The sequence below is a fragment of the Triticum urartu genome, chromosome 2 (genome assembly GCF_003073215.2).
Source record: "Triticum urartu cultivar G1812 chromosome 2, Tu2.1, whole genome shotgun sequence".
In the NCBI taxonomy this organism is placed as follows: domain Eukaryota; kingdom Viridiplantae; phylum Streptophyta; class Magnoliopsida; order Poales; family Poaceae; genus Triticum; species Triticum urartu.
Window position 1 is genome coordinate 699778223 of NC_053023.1, and position 16220 is coordinate 699794442.

A 16220-nucleotide genomic window follows, 5' to 3' on the forward strand; every position below is an offset into this window, starting at 1 on the left:
GACTCGGCCGTCCTTGAGGAAATTCTTAAAATCCTGGCACTCAACATCGGCATGGCATATGTGGTAGACCAAGCATAAGTCATGCATGCAAACCTGGATCACAGCGGGCTTCTTCTTGTCTGCCTCCTTTAGATTCTTCTCGCTTCCCAGGACTGTGGTGTACTCAACATCTAGCCCAGCGATTCACTCATCATTTGAGTTTTCGAACATGCGTTTGAAGCGAGCAAGGCATTCTTTCACCGTTGCGGAAGAACGGGTGTAGATGACGTCAAACTCATCGCTAGTGATGGTTTTGACCTTGTACTCACAGCCGATCATGGAGATTTGGGACGCCATGGATTTGGGAGGAGGGTTAGTATTAGTGGAACTGCCGTAATGTGAAAGGACGGGACGACTAGGAGCGGTTTATCGATTGTAAAAATGTCAAGTGGGGCGGCGGCGCGTGCGAATGGCAGGGTAGTGGCTTGCCTGGTGGATAAATGGATTCATGCACAGTACTATGGGGGCCCAAATAGATGTCATGTCTACTCGACGCCCAATTAAATGGCTTTCGATGTCATCTCAAGCATCGGGAAAATTACACGTAATACGAAGCTTTCCATTCTCCCATGAAACGGGCTTCCGAGAGCCCTTGAATGTGAGATCGAACGGTTGCATGGCGTGATTCTAGACCTATGGGTGAATATTCTATCCTGGAGGGTTATTTTGCAAATTTTCAGCAACTTAGCATGCGACCGTTCGATCTCAGATCCAAGGGCTGCCAGCAGCCCGTATCATGGTCGTGCCTACCACGACCGTCCCCTCGCTCGCGCGGCCGCGCCCTTGGAGATATAAAACGGTGCGTTAGGCTATCTGATGTTGGCATGTCATACATAGTCATCACTTAGTCACTCATACAACAAGGTTAGCTATAAGGTTGGCTATAAGAGTATTTTTTGTTTACTTCTCTCTATCTCTTTCTTTGTAGTATTTATTGCATTTTCCAAGGAGTGAGCTCTTCCAATGAAATGGTGCTTAGATGAGGTGCTATGGGCATTAAATGGCTTAGCAACTCAAGTCCCCAATGCATAGGTGCTTAGTTTTTTGTTGCTAAGTTTGCTTCATCTAGGTACACGCGCTTATCACCGTTTCTTCCTGGGGTCACCAAACTAGTCTGCCTCTTCTTAATTAACTTTCCACATCATACTTTATGCCTATGTGGCAGGCTTAGCACCTGTAGGATCAAGTACAATAGTGGGCTATAAGCTCGCTTTACATGGCATTTTTGCATATGTGGGGGAAAGTGGCAAGGAAAAAGTGGCAGAGTGGGCTCTCAAGCAAGAGCCAGCCTCTACATGGTGGAGCATCGGGAGAGGCACCTATATGGAGGTGGTTAGGAATCAGGAGACTCAAGCCAGTCGTAGTGCCGCAGTTAAAATGATAATGGCAAGTCAAATCACCTGGCCCCACCTGTCCAGCAGTAACTCACTGTCAAATCACACAGCCCTATGTTTGCAGTAGCCTACTCCCTCATCTTCTCGCGTCTCTGTCGAACCGACTAGGCGGAACTGCCCCACCTACTGCGCGGGAAAAGCCCCGCCCTCGACTTTTAAATAGTATAGTATACTAACTTTGTATCCATGGATTGCTCCATGGAGCAAACCCTCAAGAAAACAACAGTACACATGTACGGAGTATACAGCACGCCCGTCGCGTTCGCGTCGCACCCCAGACGGTCGGTCGGTCTGGCACGCCGCTCTCCGAATGGAACACATGTCATATTGTGTTTGCACACACATGTGGGACCGCAATTGAGAACCAACCATATGCACACTCCCTAGCCCCGCAAGTCGGGTGAGTTAATAGAATTAGTACATACGTTGGTACCTGGACGATCCCTACAAGACACGGAAGATCAGTTCATCCATGCATGTGACCAGACTCCATCAGACATGCATGAAGACTACTCGGCTGCCATCTAGGATTGTAAAAACATGGGAATAGGAAAAACATAGGATTGAAATGTTATGCTCATCTCAATCCTATAGGAGTTTAGGTTGTTTGATTGCATCATAGGAAAAACGAAGGATTCTTTCAAAGAGGTTTGATTGGATGCAGTACAAAAAAAGACACATCCGTGACATTTTGGGCTGAACGAATTTTTTTTCTGTCATACATATGACACTTCTATGACGATAATTGTGACAAAACCTGGTATCATCATAGATGTGGTGGGCTCCTACTTCTATGACAAAAAATCATGACAGAAAATGGGCTTTTCATCCTAGGCGGGCCGGAGACGCAGCTGCATGACATTCTTTGGGCCGTCCATGACGGAAAAAATCGTGGTAGAAGCGAGGGGGAGGAAAACTCCAGGGAGTTCCCGATTACGGTGGGAGGTCGGGGGCCGAGCGATGCGCGTTTCTCTCGTACACGTACGCGTGTGTGTGTGAGGCGTTGGCTCTAACTGAACCCGAGCGAGGCGTTGGGCTCTAACTGAACCCGAGCCAGGCGTTGGGCTCTAACTGAACCCGAGCGATTGCACTGCAGGCTACGCGTTACTGAACCCGAGGGATCGATCGATGGCTGTTAACTGAACCGGATCGAGCGATTCCTTCGCTACTGCTGCTAACTGAAGCCGATCGATTGGATGAACAGTGAGCGGTGGCGTTGCCTCTGGATGAACAGGACCCCATGGTGTCGTGGAGGGCTGGATGAATAGTAGATGATGGAGGGGTGACCATGGAGGGGTGGTTGAACAGGACCCCGTGGTGTGGAGGGTTGGATGAATAGTAGACGGTGGAGGGGTGCCCGTGGAGGGGTGGTTGAACTATAGCCGGTGGAGTAGCGCGCGGTGGAGGCTGGATGAATAGGAGCCCGTGGAGGCTGGAGGAGGTCGACGGTAGCCCGTGGAGGCTAGAGGAGCCCGACGGTGGAGATGAACAGTATCCCGTGGAGTCCCGTTTTGCGGTACGCCACACCCCTCCTAATGGATAGGACCCCCGTTTCGACCGTAGGAGGTCCGTTTCATCCGTTTTGCGGTATGCCACACCCCTCCGGATCAACAGGACCCCCGTTTCGATCGTAGGAGGTCTGTTTCCTTTGTTTTGCGGTACGCCAGAACCCTCCCGATCAACAGGACTCCGTTCGGACCGTAGGAGGTCTGTTTCCTCCGTTGTGCAGTATGCCAGGCCTCGTTTCCATCGCCTGTTCCGTCCAAGCCCTCCCGATGAACACGACCACGCATTCCATTCCGACCCAGCCGGTTGGGTCCCACGTGTTCCGTTGCCTCCCGATGAACACGAAACATTCCGTTGCCTCCCCATGAACACGACGCATTCCATTTCCTCCCCATGAACACGACGACGACGTTGTTTCTCCGTTCCGACCCAGCCATGTACACGATCTTCCGAGGCCGGGCATGACCCAGGAAAGTGTGTCCGGCCAAATGGGATCGAGCGTGTTGGGGTATGTGGTGCACCCCTGCAGGGAAGTTAATTTATTCGAATAGCCGTGATCTTCGGTAACAGGACGACTTGGAGTTGTACCTTGACCTTATGACAACTAGAACCGGATACTTAATAAAACACACCCTTCCAAGTGCCAGATACAACCGGTGGTCGCTCTCTCATAGGGCGACGAGGGGAGGATCATCGGTTAGGATTATGCTATGCGATGCTACTTGGAGGACTTCAGTCTACTCCCTTCTACATGCTGCAAGACGAAGGCTGCCAGAAGCGTAGTCTTCGAAAGGACTAGCTATCCCCCCCTTATTCCGGCTTTCTGCAGTTCAGTCCACATATGATACCCTTATTCCATTTGATACCAATGCATACATATGTAGTATAGCTCCTTGCTTGCGAGTACTTTGGATGAGTACTCACGGTTGCTTTCTCCCCCCCTTTTCCCCCTTTCCTTTCATTCTGGTTGTCGCAACCAGATGCTGGAGTCCAGGAGCCAGACGCCACCGTCGACGATGACCCCTACTACACCGGAGGTGCCTACTACTACGTGATGCCCGCTGACGACGACCAGGAGTAGTTAGGAGGATCCCAGGCAGGAGGCCTGCGCCTCTTTCGATCTGTATCCCAGTTTGTGCTAGCCTTCTTAAGGCAAACTTGTTTAACTTATGTCTGTACTCAGATATTGTTGCTTCCGCTGACTCGTCTATGATCGAGCTCTTGTAATCGAGCCCTCGAGGCCCCTGGCTTGTAATATGATGCTTGTATGACTTATTTTAATTGTAGAGTTGTGTTGTGATATCTTCCCGTGAGTCCTTGATCTTGATCGTACACATTTGCGTGCATGATTAGTGTACGGTTGAATCGGGGGCGTCACACCCTGGCCATACGTATGCGCGAGTAGGCGTTCGATACCCCGCCCGTATGTACACATATGTGGCCGTATTTTCTTTCTTGCACCCTGGCCGCTGTACGTATGTGTACATGCTTCGTACGTGCCTCTACTACAACACGTGTGCACCTCTACATCCACCAGTATATATGTACGTACACATTCGCGACCAGAATGACAACGCTACGTACGCTTCGACCAGGTGGGTCCCGACTGTCAGGCACTTCCTTGCATGCGAAGATGTAGCTGGTGGGTCCCAGCAGTCCGAGGGAAACGTTTTCTCGCGAAATACGGTGGCCCGTCCGGTGGGTCCCCACTGTCAGGTGGAGGAATAATTATTTTGCACATAATAAGGAGGCACTTCCTTGCTGCGGCCATGGACCCAGCTGTCAGCCTCTCCACGTACAGTCGACGTCCGATGGAAGCCGTTCCTTGACCACGTTGACCACGCCGTGCTGAGAGCACCAGGGCGGTGGACGACGACAAGGCCTAGGAAGGGTACGACATGGAGCCGGGAAAGACGAGGCAGTGGATGCCCAAGCGTAGAGGAGTACGAGGGTTCATTGGTTCGCTGCGGTGTGAGGCTGCCGTCGCCACAGAATAACAGGGGGTGTGGGTGAGTAGAGGGATGGCCTGGCCAGCAGTGGGAGTAGTAGGGGGCGGTGAGGCCTCCGCCGCATCACAGCCGGCCATGGGAGGCAGGAGCACGAGGCACGACCGGTGCTGGTTTGGGCGGCTAGAGCAAGAAGACCAGAGGTTGAAGAAGCACTACGACCGTTGGATGGACATCGTACGGTCACTGGAGCTAGAATCATGCATATTGACTAAGTTGACAAAGCCCTCCGTCCCCATCAACTTAGTAGGCCCACAAGTCAGCTTGCCATTATACTGGGTCCCAACTAACAGGGGAATTATTCATTTTTTTGTGCGTAATAAGGAGGCACTTCCTTGCGTGCGAATATATAGCTGGTGGGTCCGAGCTTTCAGCGGCGGTAACATTTTTTTCGCGAAATACAGAGGCCCTTTCAGTGGGTCCCTGATGTCAGGCGGGGGAATCATTATTTTGCGTGTAATAAGGAGGCATTTCCTTGCGTGCGGTCGTGGACCCAGCTGTCGGCCTCTCCACGTACAGTCCACTTCAGATGCATGTCGGTCGTTGACCACGTTGACCAGGCCACGCCAAGAGCACCAGGGCGGTGGACGACGGCGAGGCCTAGGAAGGGAACGACACGGAGGCAGGGAAGACTCGGCAGTTGTTTCCCACGAGGAGGGGAGTACGACTGTACGAGGGTTTACTGGTTCGTCTGCCGTCGCTGGAGAATAACAGCAGGTGTGGATGAGTAGAGGGATGGCGAGGCCAGCGATGAGAGTACGATGGGGCGGTGAGGCCTGCGCGGCAGCACAGCCGGCCACGGGGAGGAGGGAGCAGGCAGTCCCGCCGTTGCTTGTTTGAGCAGCTGGAGTAGGAAGAGCAGAGATTGAAGAAGCACGGCGGCCATTGGATGGCCATCCAACAGTCACTGCTTGTGTGTCAACCTTTTTTTAGGAAAGCCTCAAATCTGTGGAAAACAGCATACAACCCATCTGCCATTATTTCTAATAATTTACAGCCCATTCTCTAATTATTAAGGTTTTTTGCAGCCCATATTCTTTTTGTTAGCATTACAGCCCATATTGTGGCCCCAGTTAAAAAATTATACGAAATTTTGCATATTTCGGTGTGGTCCGAACTGTTTTAAATCCCGAAATTTCGACTCACATTCAAACTGATTTTAAAAATAAATGTATATCAATATAAAATCCAACAAATTCTCCATGCATAAAAATTAATGTAATTTATAATCTCGAGATGAAAAAAATATTTGAAACTAATTGCCGGTTTGATGTGTTTTAAAAATGTACAGCCCATTTCTCATTACTGATGGGCCATTTTCTCAGCCAGCCGAATGAAAGCTCTCCTCGTCTTGAAATATTTGCAACCCAATAGGCCAGACAAAGCGACTTACTCCTTGGAAAATCACAAAAAAACTAGGTTGTGGCCGTGGACCCAGCTGTCAGCCTCTTCACGTACAGTACTCTTCCAATGGAATGTCGTTGACCACATTGACCACGCCGCGCCGAGAGCACCAAGGCGGTGGATGACGGTGAGGCCTAGGAAGGGGATGACGCTGAGCCGGGGAAGATGCGGCAGTGGATGCCCACGCGGAGAGGAGTACGAGGGTTCACTGGTTCGGCTGTCGTGTGAGGCTGCCGTCGCCGCAGGGGCTAGCTAGCGGTGGGAGTAGTAGGGGGCGATGAGGCCTCAACGGCAGCACGCCGGCCACTGGAGGCAGGAGCAGGCGGTCTCCCCGGCGCTGGTTTGGGCGGCTAGTGCAAGAAGAGCAGCGATTGAAGAAGCAGTAGGATCATTCGATTCAAATCCAACGATTACTGCTGCTAGAATCGTTTGTTGACTAAGTTAACAAGCCCTGCGTACGCATCAACTTAGTAGGCCCACAGGTCAGCCTCCCAACCGGTGCGCCTCAGATGTCAGTGGGAGGAATCATTTTTTTCGTGTAATAAGGAGGTAGTTGATTGCGTGCGGCCAGGCAAGCGGAGGGAGTAGGGTGGGCCGGGGAAGCCTGCGCGGCATCACAGCGGGCCACAAGAGGAGGGAGCAGGCAGTCCCGCCGGCGCTAGTTTAGGCGGCTGGAGCAGGAAGATCAGAGATTGAAGAAGCACGTCGGCCGTTGGATGGACATCCAACAGTCACCGCTGCTAGAATCGTGTGTTCACTGACAAAGCCTTGCGTAAACAAGTCAGCCTCGAAATCTGTGGCGTGTACAACCCATTTACTATTATTTTTATAATTTTCACTCATTTTCCGTTTTCCATTTGTAGAATTGCTGGCCATTTTCTGGTCAGTACCAGGGTCAAAAAATTAACTAAATATGTGGGAAATTTTGAAAATTCACAAATTTTTGCTGGGGAACGAAATATTCTTAATCCAAAAATTAATAGCCATAATTAATAAAAATTTAAAAATAAATTAGTACTATGTCATGTTAAATCCAATGAAATACATACAAGATATCAGTGAAGAACAAAAACAAAAAAAGAAACTTATATCCCATTTGCTATAATTTTTTTGGAATTTTCAACCCCTTTTGATATTACTTTTAACAGACATTGACCATACTCTTATGCCAGGCCGGAATGCATCCCTCCTCATCTTGAAAGATTTATAGCCCAGTAATTCGGAGAAAACAAATAGTCCTAGCTTGGGTATTCTTCAAAAAGAAATAATGGGCTACCTATTTTCCCAAAGAACCGGTGCATGAGCATTTAGCTTTATTTATTTATTTATTTACTTATTTATGTTTAGGGGACCATCAGCATGTACCTGGGCCGGATTCATGTGAGAGCCTCCCTTCCAGTTAATTATGGGCTTCTCTATTGGGCCTTCAATAGTGGGCTGCATGTTATCAACAAGTGGAAAATGTGTTCCGTATGAAAAATAGTATGCGCTACATACGGTACAGGGCACTAAAGGATCGAACCATGCAAAGACTTCCAAAACATTGTATTTGTCATTCTAACAACACATTTATTCAACCAACAGACGAAATATACTACTGATTGTACATTGAAAATAGCAGCAGCAGCAACCAGGGCTGGAGGTGCAACAGAAGCAGTAAGCGGGCCAGAAGAGTGAAGACGCATCTCTCTCTTCCAAACCAAACATCAGCCATCGTTACAAAAGGGCTACCAAAAAATAACAAGTGTATGCATCAAACTAAATAAAGATCCTAATACACCAAGTGTACGCATCTAACTAACTGGCTCAGTTAGACATTACTATTTATTAAGCTGTGGAGATTGGCTGATGGCTTGAACCAGATGGGTGCTTGATGGGGGAAACTCCAGCCAGCAGGTCGAAGTCTGATACTTGCGACCATCTCTCCTACTTTGGGCTGCAGAGCATGGCAGCACATATCAGGGTATGGTGCATGCAAAGACGCATGGTACGCTATGTACACACAGTTTTGCCTGATGAACGAAACCGCGCTGCCATCATGATCCCTGCCGTCGGTTATCTCCTGGTTAATCGCATAATTCAGTCCCACAAACAGAGAGTGTGTACCAAGGCTACTTACCAGCCTCCAGTCAAAAATTCCTGAAGGCCCAGAGAAGTTGGGATCCTGCTCAAAGACCTTGCAGTGACTGTGATTATATTCCGCGAAACAACACGTCTGGTACATGCGAACGATCATCAATCTTTCACCGTCGTCTGATCGAGCCAGGAACCACCTGCAACTACCATGCCGCTTTTCTTTCAAAGGTTCTAGGATTAGGAAGGGTAGGGACACCAGGCGGCCTACAACATCATATCAAGTTGGAGTCAAATAAAAAAGGGCTCTTGATTTAGTCAATCTTAAGAACAGCATGTTATGAGCATGAATAGTTTTTCAGCAAATGTTGACAGTAATATAAGCAAGCCATCATGATATCATAGGAAAGTAATATACTGCTGTAACAGCCGTTTGTAGCGATGACTGGAGTAGGCCAGCAATACGTCCAGCCATAGAAGGAGTCGACAGCATAAATGAAGCCCTTGTGTTCAATGGCATCAGAGAACCATGGAGGATGTATGATCTTGCGATGGACGTGCAGATTTATCCACTTACCGCAGTGACCTGTCAGATAGGCGAGACCGCGGTTGAAGAACACAATTAGCCTGAAGTCTTTATAATTCGCAGATCTTGTAGGCACTTGGTAGATTACAACCTTGAGCAAATCAAACATGGTATCATGTTGGCTACTATAAGATTCTGAGTATTCTGGGCCGCGGTGCCAAAGAAGTGAAGTGTTAATCGAAGGAAGGAGGATCAATCGCCAGGTGTATACCTCCACGAGCATCCAGCTGTCGCGACCATCGACGAGCACCATCCAAGTCGTGTTCATGCCGACCCAGTACATACCGTTAATGTAGTTGAGGCTGACGGGGATCGAAACGCAGTCAAGGGGGTTGATGCTCGCCACCCTACGATCGTTATGCTGCGTGACACACCGTTTCTGAAGATCAGGCGGCATCAACAAGCAAGGAGATGTCTTAAAAAGCTCCGTCCTGAGGGCTTTGAGTAAACGATACAGCCCCAACGAGCATGCGGGGAGCGGCATGGTACTGAGATTGTCCACACGCGAAACAATGAGCTTGATTACCTCTGTGGGGAGCGAATTCCAACCACTCTTTCGGCAGACCCTGCTCGATTATGTCATTATTAGTGCTTGGGTTTCGGATGGGGGGGAGGCACCTTAGCGGGGATGGAAGATTGGACGAGATTATGTGCGGACAAAGATGGAGAAGCGAATATGTGCTGCGGGAAGTGGACAGGTGATGATGACTACAGCACGCTGCTTGACTTACGAGACACATACCAGCAGCGTAGGGTCATGTCGATGCCAGACAACTTGCTTGAGTGATCACAGTACTGGTACTCCCTACAGTACTATGCCCTAACTTGCATGAGTACAGTAGTAGAGTAGGACTCTGCTCTACTACTAGCACCGGAGGAGTAGTATATTCTAATCTAAAATAGTTACAAACTTCAATGCCCGAGCATGGAACGACTACGAACCATGCTCAAAGACCGTGTCTACGTGGTGTTTGGACATGGGCGACAACCTCAACGCCAACGGTGCTGCTCCCGTTGCACCGTATGTGTTTCTGTCCTTCCTGTTCGAAATCGTGGTAGAATTCATGTTTCTACTCTGTATCCTACTACTATGCTAGTCCACATGATTAGTTTCATCTCTGTTATAGCCGTCATGATATATTTTGTGCTTATTCGGATTAAATCTCGTAGTAACTTGCTCATATATTCAACTGGCGCAACGTCCCCTACAGCCACTCCCGTTTCATGGACGGCCTGGTCGATGCCTCCATGGAGCCCTTCATCCACTGCTATGAGTTCCCGATGCCATTTTGTGGCTCGCTGGCGGAAATGGTGCATCACCTCACGGATGCGTGCAGCGGTCACTGCTGACCCTTGGCGGAGAACATCAAGTACGAGACGTGCTACCCGTTCACCATGCCGGAGTCGCTAGAGTATCACCGCCGCCTACTAGTCTCAGAGGAGGACGACAGCGTCTTCCTCTTGATCGTGGGCACCGGCGAGGCCCGCGCAGGCCACCGCCCCGTCTCTATAATGTGTGTTAGGGGTGACGCCGCTGACGCTGACACTGACACGAGGCCGATGTACGGGTGCGTGGTCAGTGTTACTACCCCTCTGGGTCGCATGGGCGATGACACCCGCCTCATCAAACAGACTTGGACTCTGGGGAGCTGGGACTATCCCACCAATGTGGACTTGGAAAACCCATGGCATCCTTTACCCACCGACGTGGTGCACGGGGACTCCAAGGAGGTTCGGCTGGACATACACATTATCAAGTTAAATGTTGATCATTAGTCTTCGCTCAATGTCATCCGCTGTCTAAGCATGTGGAGACTTCCATGCAGGATCTTGCTCTATTGGAGTATCGCGCATGAATAAAAGTGTATCCATTTATGGTTTAGTCTAGAATCTTCCATGTATGAATTTTTACTACAGTACTGGTGAAAGACTTACGATGAACCATTTCTTACATCTCCTCTGCCCGCTTGCAAGTCATCCTGATTTAATCCCTCCGTCTAGGTGTATAAGGGCATGGTTAATATTACTTAATAGTATAGCCAACTGTTGACTATAAGAAAGTGTCATGTCATCTGTAGCCAACATGTATAACAATCGATACTCAAAAACTAATTCTTAAAGATCATTTCTTGCAAAGCACAATAAGTGTTATTTCTTCACAAGTTTTAGATGCAGGTTGAACAGTTGAAGGCTTTTGTTTGCAAAAGATACCTTTTTATCTATTTCACCTGGATGTTTGTGAGCTCTAGAGATGAAATAATATCCGAAGAAAGCTATCAATACCCGTTAAACATGAGATGACCCCCACATCCTTTGTCAAAATAAACAACTCCCCGATCAATGCATTTCACTCTTCGATGCAACACACGGGCACCTTACTACTATAGATTAGTACGACCAAAAATTGAACTAACATTATATATAGTACGATAAATGCTGATGCATGTCACCTAAAATTATATCATTCAAAACTATGTTCAAATACGAATCCAACGATATAGTTTTTGTTGACATGCACTAACATTTTTTCAGTTAAATCTTCAGTCAAATTAAATGGGGGACTAATAAACCACGACCGATGTAGTACAAGTGTAGAGGGCGGAGCTGCACGGGAGTCTCACCTCTCACCCCGCTCGTGGCGCGGCAGTAAATTCGTCATATCACAAAACCCAACCACTCCCAGTAATAAATGGCCTGGTAAAATAAACGGACAAGCAACCATCACATCCCTCTGTCTTTTTTGCATTTCCTCTCTCTGCATTTACTTTCTCCGGTTCATCCCGCACACTCGATCCCTAGCTACTACTCCTAGGGCCAGTTCTTTTGGCGGCTTCCCCAGCTTTTCCCACAAGACTAGTCACAGTGGAGAGTAACAATAAGGTGCCTCACTCATTTATTTGGGCTTCTAAACTACTACTCCGTCCTGGTTTATTCCTCACCATTGTAATTTGTGCTAAATTTTGACCAAAGATTTAACTGGTTTATTCCTCACCATTGTAATCCCTCCGTCTAGGTGTGTAAGTCATCTTACGAAAACCAAATAATCCCAAAACACTTAGGCGCGGTGCATTAACTTCTATACCTCGTTTCTTGTTTCTTGACATATCAACCAATAAGAGATAAAGAGTGTGCATGCTTTTAATGACTTGAGATATCAAACACGACATGTAGTGGTTAGTTCATTGCATGCAATACTATTAATTAGCAAATAAACATTAACGTTTCTCGTTTTCTCCTCCTCCTTGGTCAAGGTGCACAGCCTAAGATGACTTACTCACCTAGACGAATGGAGTAGTGCATGTGACATGCACTAACATTTCATTAGTTAAATTTATGATCAAAATTTGACACAGATTACAATGGGGACCAATAAACCAGGACGGAGGTAGTAGTTATGGGATTACTAATCTAGAAGCCTAAAAGAACTGGCCCTTGGTACTCCTACTAGTAGTAGTACTCAAGTTGGAATCCCAATTGCACGGCACAGCATGTTAGGCAAAAAATTCGATACAGGGTGTAGGAAGCGGTTTGGGAATTTGCATGCCTTTCCAACCAGTGAGATACTCTGTACAAAGTACGACAGAGAAATAACCACAGAGAAGGAAGCTAAAAGTAAACACTCAAACGAGCATTTTTGCATTTGTTCTGCATTGAATCATTTCACAAGCTTGACTAGTGATGGTTTTCTACTTTTACAAAAACCGCATCGTAATGTTAAAACGTGCATTTGCACATACATAAGTAATAGTAGTACTCCCTCCATCTAGGTGTATAAGTCTTCCCTCCTTGGTCATGGTGCACAACCAAAGGTGACTTATTGACCTGGACGGAGGGAGTAGCATAGTGTGCAAGCATATATCAAGAGAGACGTGTAGTGCGATAGTATATAGTAAAGTTTGTGCTATATGCACGTACTTGCAAAATGCGTATGAATACACAAGGTTTCCAAACTTTCCGTCTTACATACTTAATTAAGGACGCTAAAAATTCCTGAATGTTCAGGATTTATCATTTGCGTCCCAAAACTAATGAGATCGCCTTACGAAACAAAAATTACACTCCTCCTAAAAGCCATGGCGCTCGCAGGAGCGCTTGCGGCACGCCACGAGTGCCCTGGTGCACGGCCGTTTCCCAGCGCACCGACACAACGCCTCTTCCTCAGCCTCGCAACTCGCGAGGTGCTGATTGGCGGCTTGCCGACGGGCGAGCGCAATCTCACCGGTGTGGTGATCCGGCGCCAACAGGTACTCCTCCTCGCTGGAAGTGTGCACCCGGTCCACGTACCGCCAAGCATAGATGAGGCGCTTGGGCCCGACTGCACTCAGGGCATCGGCACGGGCATCCTCCGCCACCCTCACGGCCCTCGCACGAGCCTTCTACCAAAGAGCCAATTGCCTGACTCTCTCGGACGCGACATAGGCCTCCCAGGCAGCTTGTTCTGCGGTGCGCTTATCTTCCTCGACCTTCTTCTCTGCCTCTATTTTGGCGCGCTCTGCTGGAGGCAAAGCCTCCCACAAGGCGACATCCATTTCTTTCCAAAGCTCCTCAAGGCTGGGGGGCGCGCTTGGCGGGCGGCGCGGCATTCTCCTTGTAGCGGGGAGCCGACGCGTCCTTAGGCGCGCGTATTGGCGAGATTGGGAATGCCGGCGCGTCCACCTCGACGCATCACGGCGAGGAGTGGAACGCCGACGTGTCCTCCTCGACTAGTGGCGGTGAGGAACAGAACAGCGACGCATCGCGTCGCGGCGAGGAGCGGAACGCCGACACGTCCTCCTCGACTAGTGGCGGCGAGGAACAGAACGGCGACGCGTCTCGTAGCGGCGAGGAGCAGAACACCGACGGGTCCTCCTCGACTAGTGGCGGCGAGGAACGGAACAGCGACGCATGACCGTCGGCTCGGTGCAGCAAGGGGCTCCTAGGGCTTGGGAGGGGTGTTGCCATGGTGGTCGACATGAGAGGGAGGGGGAGGAGATAGCGATGAACGTGAATGTGAGGGGGAGGAGATAGCGATGTCGTGGGAGGCACAGTATTTATAGCCAGCAATGGCACACCTACATAAGATATGGACTGAGCTGCACTGACTTAACTGCAGGTCCAGTTGCGTCACTGACATGTGGGCCAGACCCCTGTTGGGCCCATATGTCAGTGACCCAATGCACCTGCAGTTAACTAATAGCTGCATGGGCATATTTGTTGGAGTAAATTACCGGGGAGCGAAGGGGTGGAAATATTGCTAGTCACAACGGATTGGACGAGCGTGGGGGAGGAGAATCATGCATGCTGATTTTTTCACACGGGGTGGAGTGCTGGGACCGCTGGAGGGAGAAGGAGAGTTTGGCAGGCATATTGTTTCCACACATGGAGAGGAAAAGATTTGGAGACGAACGGGCTTCCTGCAGGTATGGGGAGCGGTGCATAATAAGTCATCTTGCATGCCGGGCTAGGTATAGTTTCAAGTCATTAAAAACATACACGCCCCACACATGTTCATATTTCAAGGTGCACTAAATTATTGCATGCGATGATTAAGGCTGGCCATAATGGTGGTATCTTAGCTGGTATCATGCATATGGGAATAGCAAAGATGCTGATGTGGCAAAGAATTAAAGAAGAGAGGGTGGTTAGAGTAACTAGTGTTCATGTATGCATTGGTAAACACATTTTTTGTGAAGAACGACAGCACTAGTTGAGTACTTTTGCAGACTTCAAAAACTATTCCACCGCCTCTACTATCTTGCTAAGAGTAGGTGAAATTTTTGAATCGTGCCCTTGAAACTAGAAGTGAGGTAGTGGTACTCTAATAGCTAACCATGTTGTGATGACAAGATAGGACATGGCACGCACCTGGACGGAGGAACTAGTCTGCATTGTGCATTTAAGTTTTGTCTGAAGTCAATGTACCTCTACTTTCACCAGACTTATAGAAAAATGTGTCAACATTCACAATGTCAAATCAATATTTTTACACTCATTATAAAACGTAGTTCTTGTACTCATTATAATCAGTATTGTAGATATTGATATTTTTAGTATAAATTTGGTCGTGGGATTTCATTGATGCCTGTCAAAGCATGGAGGAAGCAGAGCTTAGGGCTTGCATTGCCGGTCTCTACATAGGTATTTATCTTCATAATCCTGTAATTTTAGAGACTGATTGTGCTTTTGTGGTAGCGTCTCTTGCATCGGGGGACTATGACAGGTCTGCTATGCGTGACCTGAAGATGAAAGCGTTGAGCATCTCGAAGTTGATCAACAATCTTCAATTGTCAAAGATTAGCCGTTCGGCCAATAAGGTGGCACACTTAATCGCTAAGTATAGCTTTGATAATAGATTGGATGGTATTCTTGTAAATAACGTACCGCCTTGTGTGGTGAATATTGTATCGAATGAGTGTACTGGTGTGGTTGGTTAATTAATATAAGGTGGTGTTCAAAAAATATTATAAATTTGGTCAAACACTTTGGAAACGGTTGATGGGAGTAAAAAGGACCAGAGGGGGTATCATGCATGCGGAGTAGGCAAAAAAATTGCTTGTCTAAAAAAAGGCAAAAAAATTGCTCATTTATAGCCGGTCGAGGTCTCAAAGGGCGCGACCGCGCGAGGGAGGCGAAGGTCATGGGAGGCGCGACGTTTGACGGAATTAAGTGAAGTTACATCCATGCGCCGGCATGGCGTGCGAACATGCAGAAGCTATACCGTCAGGCCTACTATATGGGTCTAGTAGACATGACATCTAGGGGGTCATGCATAGTTCTCGAGAACTCTTTGGGGGCTTGCAGCCGTTTATCCACCGGGCAAGCCAGCAACCCCACGTCGTTCGCACGCCCTACTCGTCCCCATCTTCTACCTTACAACAGTTTGCTCCCAGTCGTCCCGTCCTTTCACATTAGTTCGCTCCCAGTCATCCCGTCCTTTCACATTAGTTCGCTCCCAGTTTTTTTTGCGGGGTACAACAGTTCAACTTCTCCTAACCCTCCTCCAAAATCCATGGCCTCCCAAATCTCCATGGTCGCCGCTGAGTACCAAGTTAGAGCCATCACCGGCATTGAGTTCATCGTCATCTACACACGTGGATCTGAGACGGTGAAAAGCATGGCTTGCTCGCTTCCTACGCATGTTCAACAGTTCAACGGATGAGTGGGTCGTTGGGATAGATGTTGAGTACACCACAGTCCTAGGACGAGAGAAGGATCTAATGGACGAAGAGAGGA